Genomic DNA, 21986 nt, shown 5'->3' with positions numbered 1-21986 from the left:
ACAGCAACCCAACAACCTAAATGTCCATCAATAGATGAATGGATTAAGAAGATGTGCTATAGATACACAATGTAATACTACTCAGCCATAAAAATGAACAAAACAATGCCATTTGCAGCAACATGGATGGAACTAGAGACTCTCATATTAAGTGAAGTTAGAAAGAGAATGACAAATATCATATGATATCACTTATATTTGGAATCTAATATATGGCACAATGAACTCATCTACAGAAAAGAAACAAACTCATGGACATGGAGAACAGACTTGTGGTTGCCAAGGGGGAGGCGGAGGAAGTGGGATGGTCTGAGAGTCTAGTTAGTAGATGTGAACTATTTCATTTGGAGTGGATAAGCAATGAGATCCTGCTGTATAGCACAGGGAACTATATCTAGTCACTTGTGATAGAACATGATAGAGGATAACGTAAGAAAAAGAATGTATATATATATATGTATTACTGGGTCACTCTGCTGTACACAGAAATTGAAAGAATACTGTAAATCAACTAAAATAAGAAAATATTTTAAAGAAGAGAGAGAATAACAAATGTTTAAAAAGATGTGAAGAAATTGGAACCTTCAGATAATGCTGGTGGGAATGTAAAATGGTGTGGCTGCTTTAGAAAATAATCTGGTACTCCCTCCAAAGGTCACCATTTAGCCCAGCAATTCCACTCTCAAGCATATACCTAAGGAAAATACATACCTTACTCATAATAGCCAAAAAGTGAAAACAACTCAGGTGTTCATTAGCTGATAAATGTACAAATAAAATATGGTACATACATACAATGGAATATTATTTAGTTATAAAAGGGAATGAAGTACTAATGCATGCTATAACATGGATAAACCTTTAAAATGTCAAGTGAAAGAGACAAAAAAGACTACATGTTGTATAATTCCATTTATATGAAGTGTCTAGAACAGAGAGAAAGTAGACTAGCAGATATCTGGGTGGAAGAAAAAGAGGAGATGATGAGGGAGGAATGAAAAGGGCCTGCTGATGGATACAAAGTTCGTTCTTTCTTTCTCATTCTCTTTTTCTTTCTCTCCTTCTGTCATTCTTTCTCTCTCAGAAAAGAGATGTTGAGAAGGGTCTGCTGACAGATACAAAGTTTCTTTCTCTTTCTTTCTTTTGGAAGCACCTGCAGATATATGGAAGGTCCTGGTCCAGGGATTAAATCCAAGCAACACTATATCCTGAACCCACAGCGCCAGGCCAGGGATGGAAGCCACACCTCTGCAGAGAAAACACTAGATCCTTAACTTGCTGCACTGCAGTGAGAACTTCCCAGGGTTTCTATTAAGGTGATGAAAAATGTTCTGAAATGTTTGTGGTGATGGTTATACAACTCTGTAGATACACTAAAAAACATGGAACTGTACACTTTATATCCCTTTTTTTTTCTGGCCATGCTCACAGCATGAGGAAGTTCTGGGACCAGGGATCAAACCCACACCACAGCAGTGACAACACTGGACCCTTAACCTGCTGTGCCACCAGGGAACTCCTGAACTGTAATCTTTATTTATTTATTTTTTGCATGTGGATATCCTAATGTCCCAGCACCATCTGTTGAAAAGACTATTCTTTTTTTGTCTTTTTGTCTTTTTTGGGCTGCACCCTCGGCATATGGAAGTTCCCAGGTTAGAGGTCTAATCGGAGCTGTTGCCGCCGGCCTAAGCCACAACCACAGCAACGCCAGATATGAGCCATGTCTGCGACCTACACCAAAGCTCACGGCAATGCTGGATCCTTAACCCACTGAGCGAGGCCAGGGAACAACCTGCAACCTCACGGTTCCTAGTCGGATTAATTTCCACTGTGCCACAACAGGAACTCCTGAACTGTAAACTTTAAATAGGTGAATGCTATGGTGTGTGAATGACATCTTAAGAAAGATACATATATATACAAAATAGAGAGAGCTGATAATATACAGTTCTGTATAATATCATATCATTATAATATAAAATCATGTTTAATAAAACATAATATACATATATACATACATAAATGACTGCAAAGGCTGCTTTGGACCAAGAATATGTAAACCTTAAACCTAGAATCTTTTAACGTATCTCAATATAAGGTATCTTAACGTATCTCATGGTAATTTGTAACTTAGAGTGTGTTTTCTAAAAATGAGGATTGTAGAAGTTGTATTTACCTCTGAAGGGGAAGGGCTAGAATAAAGATCTCTACTTTACAACAGGGAGAGGGGCAGAAGCTTCCCAATTCTTCACTCCTTTAGAGGGCAGCACGCATCAAAAAGAAACCCCAGAACCTCCTGACGGAATTTGATGCTTACTGTGTACCACCCAGGTCTCATCCTAATTTTTCCTCCTAAGGGCAGAAGACAAAGCAGCAACTCTTCTGAATATGCTTTTGTCTCTCAGACCTGCCTCTTCCTATGGGCAGAGGAACTTGCCTAGAAGAGACAAAGGTAAGCTGCCTCCTTGGTTCCTGAGTATAAGAATAGGGAGAAAACTAGTTTCCCCGATGGTCTCAGCTCATTCTTCTGGGAGGCAGGCCAGAAAGGACTTGTGTGGGAATAACCCCACAGTAACAGCTGAGTCACTCACTATATGTAGCATCTTTTATATGTTCTGAGCCCTCTTCCCATGCATTACCTCAATCAGTTCATAACACTCTCTTGCAGGACAGAAGGCAAGTATTTTGCACCATTAAATGGATGAGGAAGTTGTGGCTCAAATTTAGGTCTGTCCTATGCTACACTGGACCTTCTTTCAACCAAGATATGCCAGGACATACATCTTGCCTCCCACACATCGAGAAAGATTCTCATTCTCTCTGTCCCCTTCCTTCTACATCCTAACTCTGCTGCAACAAGTTCGATCCCACTGCTGTCTGAAGCACTGCCTACAAATCACTCACTCAGAAATGTTCCTAAGACTATTCTAAACTTGAAAACGTTTTCCTCTCTGTAACCTAACAATCATATTTTATAATTGGTAGGGCAGGGATTTTCATCCTAAAAAGGAATTTATATGCCAGACCGGCGAGTCCATAGATTACACGTATATTATATTATGTGATATATGATATGATATACATATTGCTGGTGGTAAGAGCCAGGGGTCAAATAGTGAGACTTCCAAAGTCTGCTCGCTGAACTCCTGGGCCTGTACTCCTTATTCCATCTTCCTCCCCTGCTACCAGTGATAATGGCCAGAGGACCTAGAGAAAGGTGTCTGAAGCAGTGTCTGTGTCTCACCTTCAGGCCAAGTGCACACAAAATATAAATAACTGCTGGATTTTCTCCTACATCAAGCCAAGTGAGCTCATACGTGGGAGTGATCAAACTACCTACAATGGGGAATGCCATCTCTGCTACAAAATTCTGTAAGTCTTGATTTTATTCTCCTTTCTCTCAAGTCAGAAAGCTAAAAGTGGCGGGAGTTCTCATTTTGGGGCAGCGGAAATGAATCCAACTAGGAACCAAGGGTTGAGGGTTCGATCCCTGGCCTTGCTCAGTGGGTTGGGGATCCTGTGCTGCTGTGGGCTGTGGTGTGGGTCGCAGATGCAGCTCGGATCCAGAGTTGCTGTGGCTCTGGTGTAGGCCGGCGGCTACAGCTCTGATTGGACCCCTAGCCTGGAAGCCTCCATATGCCACAAGAGTCGCCCCAATAAGACAAAAGACAAAAAAAAAAAAAAAAAAAAAAAAAAAAGAAAGAAAGCTAAAAGTGGCCAAGATAGGAATGACCTCCTCAGAACACTTTCTACTAATCATCTTCCCTCCAGAAACTGCTCCACTATTTGCTCCTCCATTTCTTCGGTTCCCTCCCTATGGTCCCCAAAGTGACTCCATTCAGACAAAATCCCACTGAAGATGAGTATACTATGTCTGGTCTGGACAAGGATCAAGGGGAAAAAACTTAGTAGCAAGTAGCCATTCAGATCATGTTATCCTTAAGCTCCCTCAGGCCAAAGAACAAAAGCCTGATGAAGAGGAAGGAGCTGGGTGAAGAATTTTTTTAAGTACCACATCTGGACTTCCTCAGTAATTGTTTCTATTGACTGCGTTTTAACCTGTGAATGGAACACACTTTCTTGGCTCTTTGCATGCGTCATATTTTGTGTTGTTGAAAGCAAGACAATTTAAAAAACATGGCAAACTTGGAAATCAGATTTTCTCCTCTCTCCAAGGTTTGTTGCTATTGCTATTAGTTAGTTTGATGGAACAGACTTCTTCAGACTCTGTGAAGTCTGAATTTTTGGTGTTATGTCTGGCTGCTAAAAAGGTCAATTGAATTGTCTTAGTGGTCTACTAATGATTGGACAGAAAATTTCTTAAATGGCTGGAACCAATAAATCTCCCAGTCTTTGCCAATAAAAACTTGTGTGTGTCAAGGAATGCCTTTGACACTTAACCAGACAGTTTAAAACTACACATTAGCCTTCATTTCCTGCATGCACAGAACCTCGAGATTAGCCACAGATGAGACCTTAAGGCCTTCTCTGGTCTTTCCTGAGCATGCGCATAGCACTACATGTGTGCACGTGCGCATGGCCTTCTAAATTCTCAGGAATATATAGATGCTTTTCAAAAGCTCCCATGGACATCTCAATTCCCAGCTTTAGACTTTTGGTTAGCCTGTTGCTTTCCACAAATGTTAGCCACCATACAGCACCCATGAACTCAAAAATAGCCTCAGATTGTTTTCAACCAACGCCCCCAGGAAAGCACTGAGTCAGGTCAAATAAAGACAGCACTGCAAATGAGTATTCCAGAGAACGCCAGAGAGGTCAAATAATGACAATTTTCTGATAATGGTGCTCTGAAGGAGCTACAACATCATTCTGTTCCCTTCAGGTGCTTCCAGGCTTCTGGTTTTCAACCTAATTATAAGCTCTTGTTTTTCAAAACTACCAAGATCTGGGGAGGTGATATATGAGACTAGGATAAGTTTATAAGACTCACTGTTCTGAGATTCAGTCATTTTTCATAAATAAATGCTCTTTGAATTGTTGTTGTTTTTTTTTTTAAACTTCCTAAAGTAATGAAAAGATTAAAATTGTATTTTTTGCCAGTGTTTTTTACTGCCTTTCTGGAAAAGTTTCAGAGGTTCTTAGGTCTCTGTTTTCAGGTTCTTATGTCTCTGCAAGAGCTCACTTTTTCTTTTTCAGCAGCATATGGAAGTTCCCCAGCCAGAGATTGAATCCAAGCTGCAGCTGTGACCTTGCCATAGCTGTGGCAATGCTGGATTCTTAACCATAGTGCCACAGTGGGAACTCCTCAAAGAGTTCACTTTTGAATAAAGATACTGAAAACAAAAGTGAGCAACTTGAAGTTCTCTGGTGGTTCAGCAGGTTAAGGATCCAGCATTGTCACTGCTGTGGCTTGGGTCACTGCTGTGGTGTGAGCTTGATCTGTGGCCCCGGAACTTTGCATGCTGTGGGTGTGGCCAAATAAATAAATACAATTTTAAAATAAAAAAATAAAAGTGGAGCAACAGGAGTTCCTGTCATGGCACAGCGGAAACAAATCCAACTAGGAACCATGAAGTTACAAGTTTGATCCCTGGCCTTGCTCCGTGGGTTAAGGATCTGGCACTGCTGTGAGCTATGGTGTAGGTTGCAGACCTGGCTTGGATCTTGCGTTGCCATAGCTCTGGCGTAGGCCGGCAGCTGCCGCTCCAATTAGATCCCTAGCCTGGGAACCTCCATATGCTACAGGTGCGGCCCTAAAAAGACAAAAAAAAAAAAAGGAGCAACAAAGGTCTCAGAGCTATGAAGGCATATGGGCTCAAGGGTGCACATTTTTTAATTGAGATAAAGTTTGCATGACTAAAATTAACCATTTTAAAGTGAACAGAGCAGCGGCATTCAATATATTTACAATGTCATGAAACTGCCTCCTCTGTGTAGTTCCATAACATTCTCACCACTTCAAAATAAAACCTCATACCCACTAAGCAATTTTTTTCCATTTCCTTCTTACCATAACACCTGGAATTCAATAATCTGCTTTCTGTTTCTATGGATTTACTAATCTGTATATTTCATATACATAGAATCATATATGCGACTTGCCTTTCATTTAGTAAAATGTTTTTGAGGTTCATTCACGTTGTAGCACATTTCTATACTTTGTTTCCTTTTTATTGCTCAATAATATTCCATTGTATGTACAGATCATGATTTGTTTTCCACTTACTCACTGATGGCATCTGGGTTGTTTCCACCTTTTGGTTATTATGAACAGTGATCCTATGAACACTTGTGTATAAGTATTTGAGCACCTGTTTCAATATTTTTGTATATGTACCTAGGAGTGGAATTTGCTGGGTCATATGATAATTATATGTGTAACTTTTTGAGGAACCACCAAGCTGTTTTCCACAGAGACTGTACTATTTTACATTTCTGCAAGCAACATTTGACAGTCACAATTTCTCCACAATTTCTCTACAACCTCACCAGTATTTTTTAATACCCATTCTTGCAGGTGTGAAATGATATCTCATTAGAGTTTCTGCTTTTCTCTAATGACTAATAATGTTAAACATCTTTTAATATCTCCAATAATGTCCTTTGATGCACAAAGTTTTAAATTCTGATAAAGTCCAATATCTTTTTTTTTCTGTTGTTTCTTCTGCTTTTAGTACACCTAAGAATCCATTGTAAAATTCAAGGGCATGAAGATTTACTCTTGTCTTTTCTTCTAAGAGTTTCATAGTTGTAGCTCTTAAATTTAGATTACAAACCCATTTTTTTAAAATTTGTGTTTGTAGTATGAGTTTGAGGTCCAAAATCATTCCCTTTTTGTTTTTGCTTTTTTAGGGCCACACCTTCGGCATATGGAGGTTCCCAGGCTAGGGCTCCAAGTTGAGCTGCAGCTGCTGGTGTACACCACAGCCACAACAATGCAGGATCCGAGCTGCGTCTATGATCTACACTACAGCTCACAGCAATGCTGGATCCTTAACCCACATAGCAAGACCAGGGATCGAACCCCCAACCTCGTGGTTACTAGCTGGATTCATTTCTACTGCACCGCGATGGGAACGCCCCAAATGCATTCTTTTGCATACAATTATCTAGTTGTTCTAGCACCATTTTTTGAAGGGACTTTTCTTTCCCCATTGAATAGTCTTGCCACTCTTGTTAAAAATCAGTTGGCCAGGAGTTCCCATCATGGCTCAGTGGTTAACGAATCCAACTAGGAACCATTAGGTTGCGGGTTCGATCCCTGGCCTTGCTCAATGGGTTAAGGATCTGGTGTTGCTGTGAGCTGTGGTGTAGGTCGCAGACTCGGCTCAGATCCCTTGTTGCTTTGGCTCTGGTATAGGCCGGCAGCTGTAGCTCTGATTAGACCCCTAGCCTGGGAACCTCCATATGCCGTGGGTGCAGCCCTAAAAAGACAAAAGACAAAAAACAAAAAAAAAAAAAAAAAAAAAAAAGATTTTATTGAATGAAAGGTTCTTTAAATTCTATAGTGCTTTATTTTACAATTTTCAAAAGTTTCATACATGTTTTCATATAATCCCATAATAATCATTTTTGTCCCTTCCCTCTTTCCTCTCCTCACTAGTAACCACTAGTGTGTTTTCGTATCTGTGAGTGTTCTTTTTTGTTTCATTCACTAGTTTGCTGTATTTTTTAGATTCCGCATATAAGTGATATCATACAGTATGTCTTTCTTTGACTTATTTTACTTAGCATAATGTCCTTCAAGTCTATCCATGTTGCTGCACATGGCAAAATTCCATTCTTTTTATGACTGAATAGTAGTCCATTGTATACCTATGTATACACATACATCTTCTTTATCCATTTATTTGTGGACACTTAGGTTGCTTCCATATCTTGGCAATTGTAAATAATGCTTCTATGAATGTTGGGGTACATTTATCTTTTCATATCATTGGGGGGGATTTTTTTGGATATATACCCAGAGTAGAAGTGCTGGGTCATATGATAATTCTATTTTTAGTTTTTAGAGAAACCCCCCCAGACTGTTTTCCACAGTGACTGCACCAATTTACATCCCCACGAACAGTGTAATAGGTTCCCTTTTTTCCATATCCTTGTCAACTTTTATTACTTGTGTTATTTATTTTATTTTATTTTTCAGCTCCATTCGTAGCATATGGAAGTTGTCGGGTAAGGGATCAAACCTGCACCGCAGCAGTGACCCAAGCTGCTGCAATGACAATGCCAGATCCTTAACCCCCTGTGCCATGCGAGAACTCTAAGGATTAACATTAAATCTTTAATAATGTTTGACAGAATTCACTAAAAAGCCATTTTGTCCTGAACTTTTCTTTGTTAGGTTTTTATTATTGCTGATTTGATCTCTTGATTTAGAGCTGTTGAGATTTCCTATTTCTTCTTGAGTCAGTTTAGGTAATTTGTGTGTTTCTAGGAATTTGGCCATTTCACCTAGGTTATCTAATTTGTTGATGTATAATTGCTCATAGTATTCCCTTATAATCATTTTTACTTCTGTAAGGCCAATGGTAATGTCTTTAACTTTCATCAAATGTGTAATTTAATTTTACTGCAATTCACTGTCTAATACTCTATATTTCTACTTAAATATTCAAGATTATTTTGAATTTTCTATATTTGATTTCAGGCCAAAACTTGATGTATATGTTTTATACATCACTCCCTTTGACAAACAAATGTATAGTAGATATTTTAAAATATTAGTTAAATAAGAATTAACCATTAGCCAAATGTTTCATTCTCATCCTTAGCCAAAGATTATCAAGTAAAGTTTAGTAATTTGCGATATATCATAGAGCAAAAATAGTTATTTCAAAATACAATTTCTTACAGATATGAAGGGCTTAACATAACTAAACTACATGATGGACCTTGTGTAAGTAAAATCATTTTTATTTTTCATTTTTGGGAGTAAACCAGATTAAGAGATAAAGAGCTCATTTTTATGACTTTAAATACTTGTTATGAAAAACTTAAATGTAAAATTTAAGTCTATGAAAATTTAAGAATATGTAAATCTGGGGACAATAATATAATAAACCTCATAACCTATCATATAGATTCAACAAAGTGCAAAGTGTTTGCCATATATCCTTCTTCTATCCTTTTATTTCTCTTTTTCTTTGCTGAAGTATTAGCACAAGTTAGACATCATGTCATTTTACTCATATACTTTTAGAGTGCATCTCTGATGAGAAGTGTGACATTTCTTCACATACCCACAATGCTGTTATTACACCTAATTAATTCCTTCTCATTTTCTTTTATGACCACACTCACAGCATATGGAAGTTCTTGGGCCAGGGACTGAATCCAAGCCACAGCTGTGACCTACACCGTAGCTGCAGCAACACCAGACTTTTTAACCCACTGAGCTGGCTCTGGGATCAAATCCATGCCTCTGCAGCAACCTGAGTCACTGTAGCCGGATTCTTAATCCACTGTGCCACAGCAGGAACTCCTTTCTCATCTTCTTAAAGTTCAAAATTTCCTGGCCATCTCTTTGTGGGAAGTATCTTTGGCTTGATAAAACAGAAGTAACGAATCTTTGTGGGAAGATATGTATTTTGGCTTGATAATAGAGAAGGAAAGAACATGTGTTCCACCCTTAAGTTTAAAGATTTGGGGGGTACTTTCATGATTTGCGGTAATTGTAAAGAGACCTCACATGACCCCTACCTCTGTCAGATTCTTTCTGACCTGGGCTAATTCATGGATAATCCTGCTAACTCCCCACCTCGTATATTTGGACTGCAGCTCTTGTCAAGTAAACCTCTGATCTTATGTTCTTTTTAAACTTGCAACTTCAAAGAGATAAATTTAAGACAACCATTCTTAAGAATACCCATAAAAGGGTGTCCAAAGGCTGTCTGCTGGGAGAATTCCTTTTTTTGCTTGGAGAGGTCAGTCTTTTGTTCTATTCATGAGGGCAATTGGCTTTACTCAAAGTCCAATGATTTAAATGTCAATCACCTCCAAAAACAACCTCACAGAAATATCCAGAATAATGTTTGACCAAATATCTAGGCACCATGGCCCAGCCAAGTTGATACATAAAATTAACTGTCACAGAGCCTATCTGTAAACTACTACTTGGAAGACAGTTGCCCTTTAATGCAAAGCAGATATCCAGGGGCCATTTTATGAGCAAGTGGTGATCTTTTTATTTCATTTAAGACTTTCCATTTTGCTGGATGGCACTTCAGCCTACCTAAGATAAAAATGAAGATACTATAATCAATCTAGGGATGGCACGAATCAGCAACTATTAACACTATTAAAGCGATTGTGAAATTCTGCTGGATGCATGATCAACCTATACTTATTTCTTTACAGTAGTAACACCCAATTGGAAAAGAAAATTAAAAAAAAAAATCACACACTAGTATACAGCAAATAGGTCAACAACAAGGATCTACTCTGCAGCATAGCACAGGGAACTAAACAGTATCCTGTAATAACCTATAATGGGAAGTAATTTGAAAAAGAATATACACATACACATACGTATATGTATAACTGAATCATTTGCTGTACAACTGAAACTAATACAACACTGTAAATTAACTACACTTCAAAAAAGAAAAAAAATATTCATTCAAAATAGAAACAAAACCTATAAAGTATCTGAAAATGAACCTATTTAAGAATAAGAATACTCAAGACTTCCAAAGAGAAAACTTTAATATTTGACCAAAGGGTTTTTAAGATCATATGAATAAATGGAGAGACAGTCCATGCTCCTAGATTATAACTTATTATGACTATCCTAGTTTCTAAACTCTCCTAAAAATTCATTTCATTCACAGTCAATATTCCAGTTGGATTGAAGATCTCTGATAAATGAAAGACACTATGGATAAGTTAGTAGACAGCTGGCAGAACTAGAGATACTTGTCATACCTAAAAATAATGATAAGCTATTTATGAACACCTCATGTAGTCAGTGTCAAAAAAAACCCAAAACCGAAAAACCAAACCCCATAAAAAAAATGGGCAGAAGACCTAAACAGACAATTTTCCAAAGAAAACATACAGATGGCCAAAGAACACATGAAAAAATGTTCAACATTACTATTAGAGAAATGCAAATCAAAACCACTATGAGGTACCACCTTACACCAGCCGGAATGGCCATCATCAAAAAGTCTATAAGCAATGAATGCTGGAGAGGGTATGGAGAAAAGGGAACTCTATTACCCTGTTGGTGGCCATGTAAGCTGGTGCAACCATGATGGAAAACAGTATGGAGAGTCCTCAAAAAACTAAAAATAGAATTACCATTTGATCCAGCAATTCCACTCCTGGGCCTCTTTCCAGAGAAAACTATGACTTGAAAAGATACATGTACTCCAATGTTCATTGCAGCACTATATACAATAGCCAAGACATGGAAGCAACCTAAATGTCCATCAACAGAGGAGTGGATAAAGAAGATGTAGTACATATACACAATAGAATATTACTCAGCCATATAAAAGGAAAGAAAGAACGGCATTTGCAGCAACGTGGATGGACCTAGAAATTATCATGCTAAGTGAGGTTAATCAGACAGTGAAACAAAAACATCATATGCTATCACTTATATGTGGAATCTAAAAAAAGGATATAATGAACTTCTTTGCAGAACAGATACGGACTCACAGACTTTGAAAAACTTATGGTTTCCAAAGGAGACAGGTTGTGGGGGGCAGGGATGGGCTGGGGGTTTGGAATGGAAATGCTATAAAACTGGGTTGAGATGACTGTTGTACAACTATAATTTTTTTTTTTTTTTGTCTTTTTAGCTATTTCTTGGGCCACTCCCGTGGCATATGGAGGTTCCCAGGCTAGGGGTCCAATCGGAGCTGCAGCCACCGGCCTACGCCAGAGCCACAGCAACGCAGGATCTGAGCCGCATCTGCAACCTACACCACAGCTCACGGCAACGCCGGATCGTTAACCCACTGAGCAAGGGCAGGGACCGAACCCGCAACCTCATGGTTCCTAGTCGGATTCGTTAACCACTGCGCCACGACGGGAACTCCTACAACTATAAATGTAATAAAATTCACTGAGTTAAAAAAATAAAATTTAAAAACCTATCATGGAAGAAGTAAAAAATTAAAGTAACAGTAAGCTAACATGTAGAATGTATATGCAAAAAAGCAACAAGAAAAATATACATCAAACCAACAGAAAAATAGGCAGGGGCTATGGTTTTGCAAAATAATAAAGGCAAAACACCAATTAGCATATGAAGGAAGTTCAAAAGCTCATGATTTACCAGACAAATTAAAATTAAAACAATGAGATACCAATTTGTACCTGTTTTATTAGCAAAAATCAGAAGGCTGGGTAATGTCCAATGCTGGTGAAGAAGTAGAGAGATCTATACTCTCAAGATCTGTGGTGACAGGGAAGATTGTTAGGGCCATTTGGAGGAGCAATCTACCACTTCTAAGACAAAGTAACAAATTAAATATATATGTATCTCATGGTCCAGCATTTCCAAACCTAGGAAAATTACCAAGAAATTCTCCCATAGCTTGTACAGCGTCATACTTGTTTATTGCAGTGTTATTCATAGTGGCAAGTGGTAGGTTTGGGGGAAGCCTGGGTGAGAATAGCCAAGAAATCAACAGGTGAACCATGGAAGGTGTTTTCATATAGTTCTGCGCAGCTTACAGAATAAATCAGATGTATACTTAGCAATACTACAGGTCTCAAAACACTGCACTGAGGAGGAGTCCCCGTCATGGTGCAGTGGTTAACGAATCCGACTAGGAACCATGAGGTTGTGGGTTCGATCCCTGCCCTTGCTCAGTGGGTTAAGGATCCAGCGTTACTGTGAGCTGTGGTGTAGGTCGCAGACATGGCTCGGATCCTGCGTTGCTGTGGCTGTGGCGTAGGCTGGTGGCTACAGCTCCGATTCGACCCCTAGCCTGGGAACCTCCATATGCCACGGGATCGGCCCAAGAAATGGCCAAAAAGACAAAAACAAAACAAAACAAAAAAACAACAAAAAAAACTGCACTGAGAGAAAAATCCAAGGAGAAACTAATACAAGTAACACAACACCATTATGTACGTTAACGATAAACAAACACAAACAATATATATTTTACACAGACACATAAACAAAATACACACTGAAGTCATTAAAATGGCTGGCAATGGTGTAAGGAGAAAGAGAATGAATGGACAAAAAAATGAATAGTGGTCCCTCCCCACAGCCTTTCACCAAAGCAGAAGAGAAACTATGCTCTTGACAAGATCATCAAGAATATGGCATGTACTACAGGAGGACTAGCAATTATCACTGATCCACTGTCAACCATGTATCCTGCATTGTCACCTTCTTTGCCTGTATCTCCTCTAATGTGTTCCTCACAGTCCCTACCATGAGGAAGTGAGGCTATTAGCAGCATTTCACATTTAAAAAGGCAGAGGTCTAGAAAGGGAGGTGACTTACCCAAAGGCCACAGAGCTAGGGGCTGGCAGGGTTGAGTCTTGAACATATAAGGTCAGAGTCTGGACTTTCTAAGAATAGAAAATAGAAAAGAATATTTAAACAGCATTTTCTATGCCTTGTATAACACCCCATATGCCTCTGACCAGAGTCTGCTTCATGTCAACTCCACTGTCTCTACCCTTCACCTTTTCTGCTCCATGGAAGTTCCTAAAGGCTCCTCTGAGGTATGAAGACTCAAATAGGCATCCCCACCTATAGCTATCTTCTTCTCAGGCCACCTCCACCTGTGCTTTTTTCTTCTTCAATGAAATTAGAATGTCTCTAGTCTGCCTTAATTCATAGAAAAATTGTTTAGCATTCCTCTTGCTGGGCTATGGGTATAGCTATGAATATAATAGGTTTTCTCTTAATTTTCCCAAATTTTATTTCTCTAAGCATGTATTTCTCTTGCAGAAAAAGTACTGAATTGACTGTGAAGAATTACAGAACTTGCCAAATCACCAGATGATCAAGTGAAGCACAATGATTGCCTCTTCAAGCATATCCCCTTTATTTTTTTTTTATTTTTTTAATTAATTAATTAATTTTGTCTTTTTAGCTATTTCTTCAGCCGCTCTCGCGGCATATGGAGGTTCCCAGGCTAGGGGTCAAATCGGAGCTGTAGCCACCGGCCTATGCCAGAGCCACAGCAACACGGGATCCGAGCCGCGTCTGCAACCTACACCAGAGCTCACGGCAACGCCGGATCGTTAACCCACTGAGCAAGGGCAGGGACCGAACCCACAACCTCATGGTTCCTAGTCGGATTCATTAACCACTGCGCCACGACGGGAACTCCAAGCATATCCCCTTTAGAGGAGAATGCTGGTGCTACAGAAAACCAACAGCATCAAACTCAATGATTTCAATAAATGCTTCTTCTTCAAGTAAATGCTTCTCTTTTTCTATGAGTTTGGTTGATTTAGATTGCACATATGAGATCATACAGTATTTTTCTCTCACTTTGACTTATTTCACTTATAATAAGGTCCTCAAAGGTTCATGCATGTTGCTACAAATGGCAGGATTCTCTCTTTTTTTTTATGGCATAGATAGACAGATAGATAGAGATATAATAAACAAAGTCTCCCATCCTATTTATCCATTCATTCATTAATGGACACTTAAGTTGTTTCCATGTCTTGGCTACTGTAAATTATGCTATCATAAACATGGGGATGCAGGTACCTCTTCAACATAATGTTTTCATTGCCTTTGTATACATTTCCAGAAGTGGAATTGCTGGATCATATTGGTAGTTCTAATTTTTTTTTTTTTTTTTTTTTTTTTTTGCTTTTTAGGGCTGCACCTGTGGCATATGGAGCTTCCCAGGCTAGGGGTCCAATTGGAGCCACAGCTGCCGGCCTACACCACAGCCACAGCAGAGCCGAGATGTGTCTGTGACCTGCACCACAGCTCAGGGAAACACCAGATCCTTAACCCACTGAGCAAGGGAAGGGATTGAACCTGCAACCTCATGGTTCCTAGTCAAATACATTTCCACTGCGCCATGATGGGAATCCCTACTTTTAAGTTTTTGAGGAGTCTTCACATTGTTTTCCATGGAGGTGATACCAATTTACAGTATCACCAACAGCACACAAGCATGCCTTCTTCTCTACAACATTGCCAGCATTTATTCTTTCTTATATATTAAAAAAATTTTTTTTTAAATTTTTTGCTTTTTAGGGCCATACTTGCAGCATATGGAGGTTCCCAGGCTAGGGATCCAATTGGAGCTACGGGTGTAGGCCTATGCCACAGCCACAGAAACGTGGGATCCGAGCTGTGTCTGGGATCTACACCGCAGCTCATGGCAATGCTGGATTCTTTACCCACTGAGCAAGGCCAGGGACTGAACCCACAGCCTCACGGTTCCTAGTCGTTTCATTTCCACTGTGCCATGACAGGAACTCACATTTCCTACATTTTTTTTTTTTTTTTGTCTTTTGTCTTTTGTTGTTGTTGTTGTTGCTATTTCTTGGGCCGCTCCGGCGGCATATGGAGGTTCCCAGGCCAGGGGTTGAATCGGAGCTGTAGCCACCGGCCTACGCCAGAGCCACAGCAACGCGGGATCCGAGCCGTGTCTGCAACCTACACCAGAGCTCACGGCAACGCCGGATCGTTAACCCACTGAGCAAGGGCAGGGACTGAACCCGCAACCTCATGGTTCCTAGTCGGATTCGTTAACCACTGCGCCACGACGGGAACTCCACATTTCCTACCTTTTTGATAACAGCTATTCCAACAGGTGTGAGATAATACTTCACTGTGGTTTTGATTTATATTTCCCTTAGGATTAGTTCTGTTGAACTTTTCATGTACCTGTTGACCATTCCATTCATTTGCCTTCTTTGAAGAAATGTCTATTGAGGTACAGTTGCCCATTTTTAAATTGGATTGTTTTAAGTGCTGGAGGGGCTGTGGAGAAAAGGGAACCCTCCTGCACTGTTGGTGGGAATGTAAACTGGTACAGCCACTATGGAGAACAGTTTGGAGATACCTTAGAAATCTATACATAGAACTTCCATATGACCCTGCAATCCCACTCTTGGGCATCTATCCGGACAAAGCTCTACTTAAAAGAGACACATGCACCCGCATGTTCATTGCAGCACTATTCACAATAGCCAGGACATGGAAACAATCCAAATGTCCATCGACAGAGGATTGGATTCGGAAGATGTGGTATATATACACGATGGAATACTACTCAGCCATAAAAAAGGATGACATCATGCCATTTGCAGCAACATGGATGGAACTAGAGAATCTCATACTGAGTGAAATGAGCCAGAAAGACAAAGACAAATACCATATGACATCACTTATAACTGGAATCTAATATCCAGCACAAATGAACATCTCCTCAGAAAAGAAAATCAATCATGGACTTGGAGAAGAGACTTGTGGTTGCCTGATGGGAGGGGGAGGGAGTGGGAGGGATCGGGAGCTTGGGCTTATCAGTCACAACGTAGAATAGATTTACAAGGAGATCCCGCTGAATAGCATTGAGAACTATGTCCAGATACTCATGTTGCAACAGAAGAAATGGTGGGGGTAAAACTGTAATTGTAATGTATACATGTAAGGATAACCTGACCCCCTTGCTGTACAGTGGGAAAATAAAATTAAAAAAAAAAAAAAAAAGAAAAAAAAAAATAAATTGGATTGTTTTATTTTCACTAATGAGTTGTGAAGGTGGTTTCACATAGGGGTCCTGTCTCCTGTTCAGCTGGGTTGTTAGCCAATTTGCTGTGGCTTCTCCTGGAGTCCAAATGATTGTGCTAGGGATATTGAGGGTGGTGGTGGCAGTTCCAACTGATTTATCTTCTGGGTTATAGTGGCTATTGTGTTGCTGAGGTTTCTTTTGCTGTGTCCTAAGGCAGGGGCTTTACAGAGCCACCTATCCCGTATCTGGGAACTTTACAACCTACTAAGGACTATTCTCTTCCACCAGAGGGCTAGAATGACTTGCTGAGTGAAGGTGCCATGCTGGGACATGAAGGTATGGTCAGAATGACTGAGACTTTCATTGCCCATTTTCTGCAACTTGGAAGTTTGTTCAGGCTTGATGTTATTCACCATATCCTGCATTTGGGAAAGTTTTACTGCCTTACTAAGGGTCCTATTGTCTCATGTTTGGTACCTGGTGAATTAATTTGCTGGCATTCATTTCTGTGTCTTCTAACCTATGTATAGTTTGAACTGCTGCAACTCCCCTTGTCTGTGGCTCATGGTAGGATAAAATACTGATTTGTTATTTGTGGAATCAGAGTTGGGAGTCTAAGGTTCCAGGATCAGGGGTTAGAACTTATGGCTTAGGGATTAGAAGGTGGGATAAGAAGTTAAGAGGATAAACATCAGTGGCTCAGAATCTAGAAATCAGATCTACAGTTAAAGGGTTATTAGTTTAGGGGCTGGGGCTTGGGTTAGGATTGGAAATTAGTATAGAGGTGTTAAGGTTAGAATGGTGGTCAGGGGTCAAAAGTGTTCAAGCTCCAGGGTCAGATATTTGGAAGGTGACTAGAGACTAGGGTGGAATTAGATATTGGGGCTGTAGCAAGGGCCTAAGGTTTAGGACATGAGCTTAAGGATCAAGAGTCAGAGTAACAAGGTTGGCTTCAGAAGGGAATAAGTCAGGGTCAGAAAAGCCAGGGTTGGATTAAAAGTCAAAAAAGTTAAGTCACTCTCAGCGATGAGGTTAGGGGTTTAGGAGACAGAATTTAGAGTAAGGGGCTAGCGGGCTAGCGACGAGAACTGGGATTTGTTAGGGTTAGGCAAGCAGGGTGAGTGTGACTTTCTCTTTTTCCTTGCTGTGGGCAGATTCTCCAAGTAGACAGAAGGCATCAGGTTCTAGGGTCACATAAATCCCAAACTCCAGGAGATAATATATCAAGGTTTCACAACAACTCTTCCACTGCATGCCCCCTTTGATCAGGGCAACAACAGCCCCAAGATTGAAGGGATCAGTAGAGGAGGAGTATGCCAATCTTCTTCTCCTGCATCATTACCCTGTAACTGCAAACTGCGCTCTTGAGGTCCCCTTCACATGGCTGAGGATCCAAGCCTCATCTGCGACCTACACCACAGCTTGCGGCAATGCGGGATCCTTAACCCACTGAGTGAGGTCATGATCCACAACTTCATGGATATTAGTCAGGTTGTTAACCCACTGAGTCACAATGGGAACTCCCATCTTTTTGCTATCTTCTGCTGTCTAGTACTCAGGGGTCTAAATGGTTTCAACGGCCATTCCCCTCACACAACATTCAATTCATGTAACTGCCTCAGAACAACAGTGAAGTCCTCAGGGCCAATCTGGATTAGAGCTGAAGCTGATTAAAAGGGAGTTCAGAAATTCTGATGAGGGAAACAATACAAACCTAGCATGATGAAGGTCCTTACAAAAGATGATAGACAGTATTTATCCAGAAACAGCCCGACACATACACCTGAGCTAAACTCCTAAGGTCTTCCAGAGAATCTATAACCAAGTGAAGCTGTATTATTTAACAGTCGATCCACTTGTCCCAGGGCAGAATACGCTAACTGGCTTCTTTGTTGGCTAACAGCTAATCAGCAGCTTACCCATAGAAAACACAATTTTCAAGCTATCTACATTTTTTCTTCTTTCCTCTCTATTATTTCTCTTACAGAAATTGTTTTTGCTTTTGCTAGATTAACTCAATGATTGTTTTCCCTTTAATACAAATTCTAAAATTATTCCTTGACAAGGGGAGGATTGGTCATTGGCCTTCTGTTTTCTTTCTGCATTTTTTCCCATGGTCAATTCTTCACTGACATATTTCCAACTGTCACCACTTTGATAACTCCCAAATCTAACCTTACTCAACCACCAACGAGCTAGTTCTGCTTGAATGTAATACCATCACTCCAAACTTACCAAATCCCCAACTCAAATCACTTTCTTCTTGAAACCAAACTCTTAATCAATTTCCAAACATATAGGTTGGAACGAAAGAGTTATTTTCAATTCTATTAGAAAGTAAATGCTTTTTGGCCTGATTCCTGGGTCCATGAGGGAGGATTTCTCAATACTACTGGCCTCAAGCCACACCTCTTCTCCCCCCAGCTGTAGCTTCAGAAACAGAGAGTCAGGCAATTGCAGCACAGCCCCTTCTTCCTCTCTAATTTTGGCAGCTGGTTGCCCTCAGATTCTGCTGTTCTGTGTTGGAAGTTTTACAGGAGTAGGCTCTGTCCTTTGGCAGGGTTGGAGGGATAAATTTTATTCAAAGGAATGTTAGGATCTGATGATTTTCCAGAGAATGTAAATGTAGAAAAAGAGACCAGGTGAGAGATGTGGGGAAATCACAGCATCACATGTAAGGTAAAGCTATGATGGGGCCAGCAGAGGCATTTCAAATGCTTTTCAAGTGGGCCATGTTGAGTGTAAGGCCAACATGGCCTTGGCCTTAGCACAGACCCATAGCCTTCCCTTGTAAGGCATCAGCAAACCCTAAGCAGCAGAGAGATCTCAGTAAGCATGCCTTCCTGAGGCAAAGATTTGACTGCAGAAAAGTCTTTCACTATCTCGGCCTTTTGCATAGCAGAGACAAAACAATCATTTGGCTCTTTAATATGTTTTTTAGCTACTTAGACAAGCCAGAAGCTTTAAGATGCAATTAAGTTCCATATATGCTAAGAACACAAGCATGTAAGTTCCAAACTTCAAATTGTTGTTCTAGTCTAGCAGGCAGGCATGGAAACGTTGTCCCAAATTCCATCCCTTATGTTGTTCTGAGCTGGACTCAAGGCCAAAGGATAAAACTGGAGGCATGCATGAGTTTTTTTAAAAAATTGTTGTTATCACTGATTTATAATGTTTTGTCAATTTCTGCTGTACAGCAAAGTGACCCAGTTATACATTTATATACAGCCTTTTTTTCACATTATCCTCCATCATGTTCCATCACAAGGTACTAGACATAGTTCCCTCTGCTATACGTACAGCAGGATCTCATTGCTTATAGTTTGCATCTACTAACCCTAAACTTCCAGTCTCTCCTGCTCTGTTCCCCTCCCTCTTGGAATCCACAAGCCTGTTCTCCACGTTCATGAGATTGTTTCTTTTCTGTGGATAGGTTCATTTGTGCCATATATTAGATTCCAGATGTAAGTGATATCATATGGTCTTTGTCTTTCTCTGACTTACTTCACTTTGTATGAGAGTCTTTAGTTCCATCCATGTTGCTACAAATGGCAATATTTTGTTATTTTTATGGCTGAGTAGTATTCCATTGTATATATATACCGCATTTTCTTAATCTATTTACCTGCTGATGGACATTTAGGTTATTTCCGTGTCTTGGCTATTGTGAATAGTGTGGCAATGAAATAGGGGTGCACGTATCTTTTTGAATCAAAGTTTTGTCTGGATATATGCCCAGGAGTGAGATTGCTGGATCATATGGTAGTTCTATATTTAGTTTTCTGAGGTACCTCCATACTGTTTTCCATAGTGGTTGTACCAATTTACAGGAATGCATGCATTTTTTTCCTACGTGGATTAAAGGTCACTCCCCATCTGCTGATCTGTTTTTCAAAAATTCTGGCCATGGTCTTATAGTTCTGAGATTTACACTGCAGCTTCAAATGTAAAAGGGTAGGTTTTGTTTATAACAAAAAAGAAACAGTGCCCTTATTACAACCAAAATATGTCACCTTCTTAGACTGAAGCAGAAAAAACATTCAATAAAATGACCATAGCCATAAAAGTTGAGAAGATAATGACAAAAGCCTGTGCCTGGAACACTGTCTAGAAGAAGAACATATGTTCAGGAAGTCTAGGGAGAAAGGCAGAACTTTAGAACCTGCTCCATCAGGTTAGGAGCAGTGCAAAAATGAAAAACAAAGGGAGCAAGATTTTTCTTAAGAGAAAGTTGACATCTTGGAAAACAGCTGATAGACATATTTCATTTCCTCCCCACTTTATACAGTCCAGCAAAGGGCTAGCCCCATGGGTCTTCCTTCTTTCCAACAATAAAACATAGAAACTTGGAGTTCCCATCATAGTGCAGTGGTTAACGAATCCGACTAGGAACCATGAGGTTGTGGGTTCGATCCCTGCCCTTGCTCAGTGGGTTAACGATCCGGCGTTGCCGTGAGCTGTGGTGTAGATTGCAGACTTGGCTCGGATCCTGCGTTGCTGTGGCTCTGGCATAGGCTGGCAGCTACAGCTCCGATTCGACCCCTAGCCTGGGAACCTCCATATGCCGCGGAAGCGGCCCAAGAAATGGCAAAAAAAAAAAGATGAAAAAAAAAAAAAAGAAAGAAAGAAACTCATTGAACCTTCTGGAAAGGAGTACAGGATCAGCAAAAAGAAAAATGCCAAAAGAGAGATGTCTGAAAGAAATGCTACTCCTACCTGACACACCCAGATGCTCCGGACAACACCTTGAGGAACACATAGCAAAGGTCTTGATTCTCACTGGGCCCCCGGAAAAACAAACATGAGAACAGCAGCTTCAACTGGAAAACAAAACAAAACAAAACAAACAAAAAAAACAAACTTGCTGAGAACAACTCTCAACTGAAATGTGCAGGGTAAGGGAAATCCTTCTTCCCTACAGGTGCCCTGGGCCTGAGCAAACTCCAGAGCAGAAAGAAGTGGCCCCTAAGGACTGCTCATGGGGGAGTGGGTGCTAGGGACGCTGTATCATTAGAGCCCACTCTCTTACTGGAGTAACATGGGACCAGTAAACACATGACACAAAGGGGAAATGTTGTTAAAATTTGAGTATGCTGGATGAAAAAGAAAGGATTCCCAAAGAAGACCTAGGTGGGGCTGCCATGACTACTGCAAATTAACACTATAAGAAGCAGCGGCATCTTAAATGGCATTACCTAGCGACAAGACTAGACACAGGTAGATGCCCCTCTGGATAGAAGGAACACAAGCCAAAATTAACCTCTTAATGTGTGATTCTCCCAAATGAGTTCAGACTCATAACGTATAGAATTACTTCAGTCCCAGTAAAACTGA

The 21986-nt window shown here is 40.2% G+C and overlaps 1 long non-coding RNA gene across 2 annotated transcripts in view; it reads right to left on the bottom strand.

Annotated features, from left to right (window-relative positions):
• LOC102162605 (uncharacterized) overlaps positions 1 to 21986 on the bottom strand; it is a 55576-nt gene that overhangs the window by 31672 nt on the left and 1918 nt on the right. For both annotated transcript variants that reach the window (XR_014823146.1, XR_014823147.1), the window contains 2 exons: positions 21369 to 21472; positions 13442 to 13509 (listed from right to left, as the gene is read on the bottom strand). This is a non-coding gene — a long non-coding RNA (uncharacterized LOC102162605). The remainder of the gene's footprint in view (positions 1 to 13441; positions 13510 to 21368; positions 21473 to 21986) is intronic.

The sequence above is a fragment of the Sus scrofa genome, chromosome 13 (assembly GCF_054392235.1).
Source record: "Sus scrofa isolate SSC_HxYL_T2T_F1_AM1 chromosome 13, Sscrofa_HxYL_maternal_Yorkshire_Landrace_v2.0, whole genome shotgun sequence".
NCBI classification, from domain to species: Eukaryota; Metazoa; Chordata; class Mammalia; order Artiodactyla; family Suidae; genus Sus; species Sus scrofa.
Note: the sequence above shows the minus strand (reverse complement) of the source record. Positions and strands in the feature narration are given on the sequence as shown.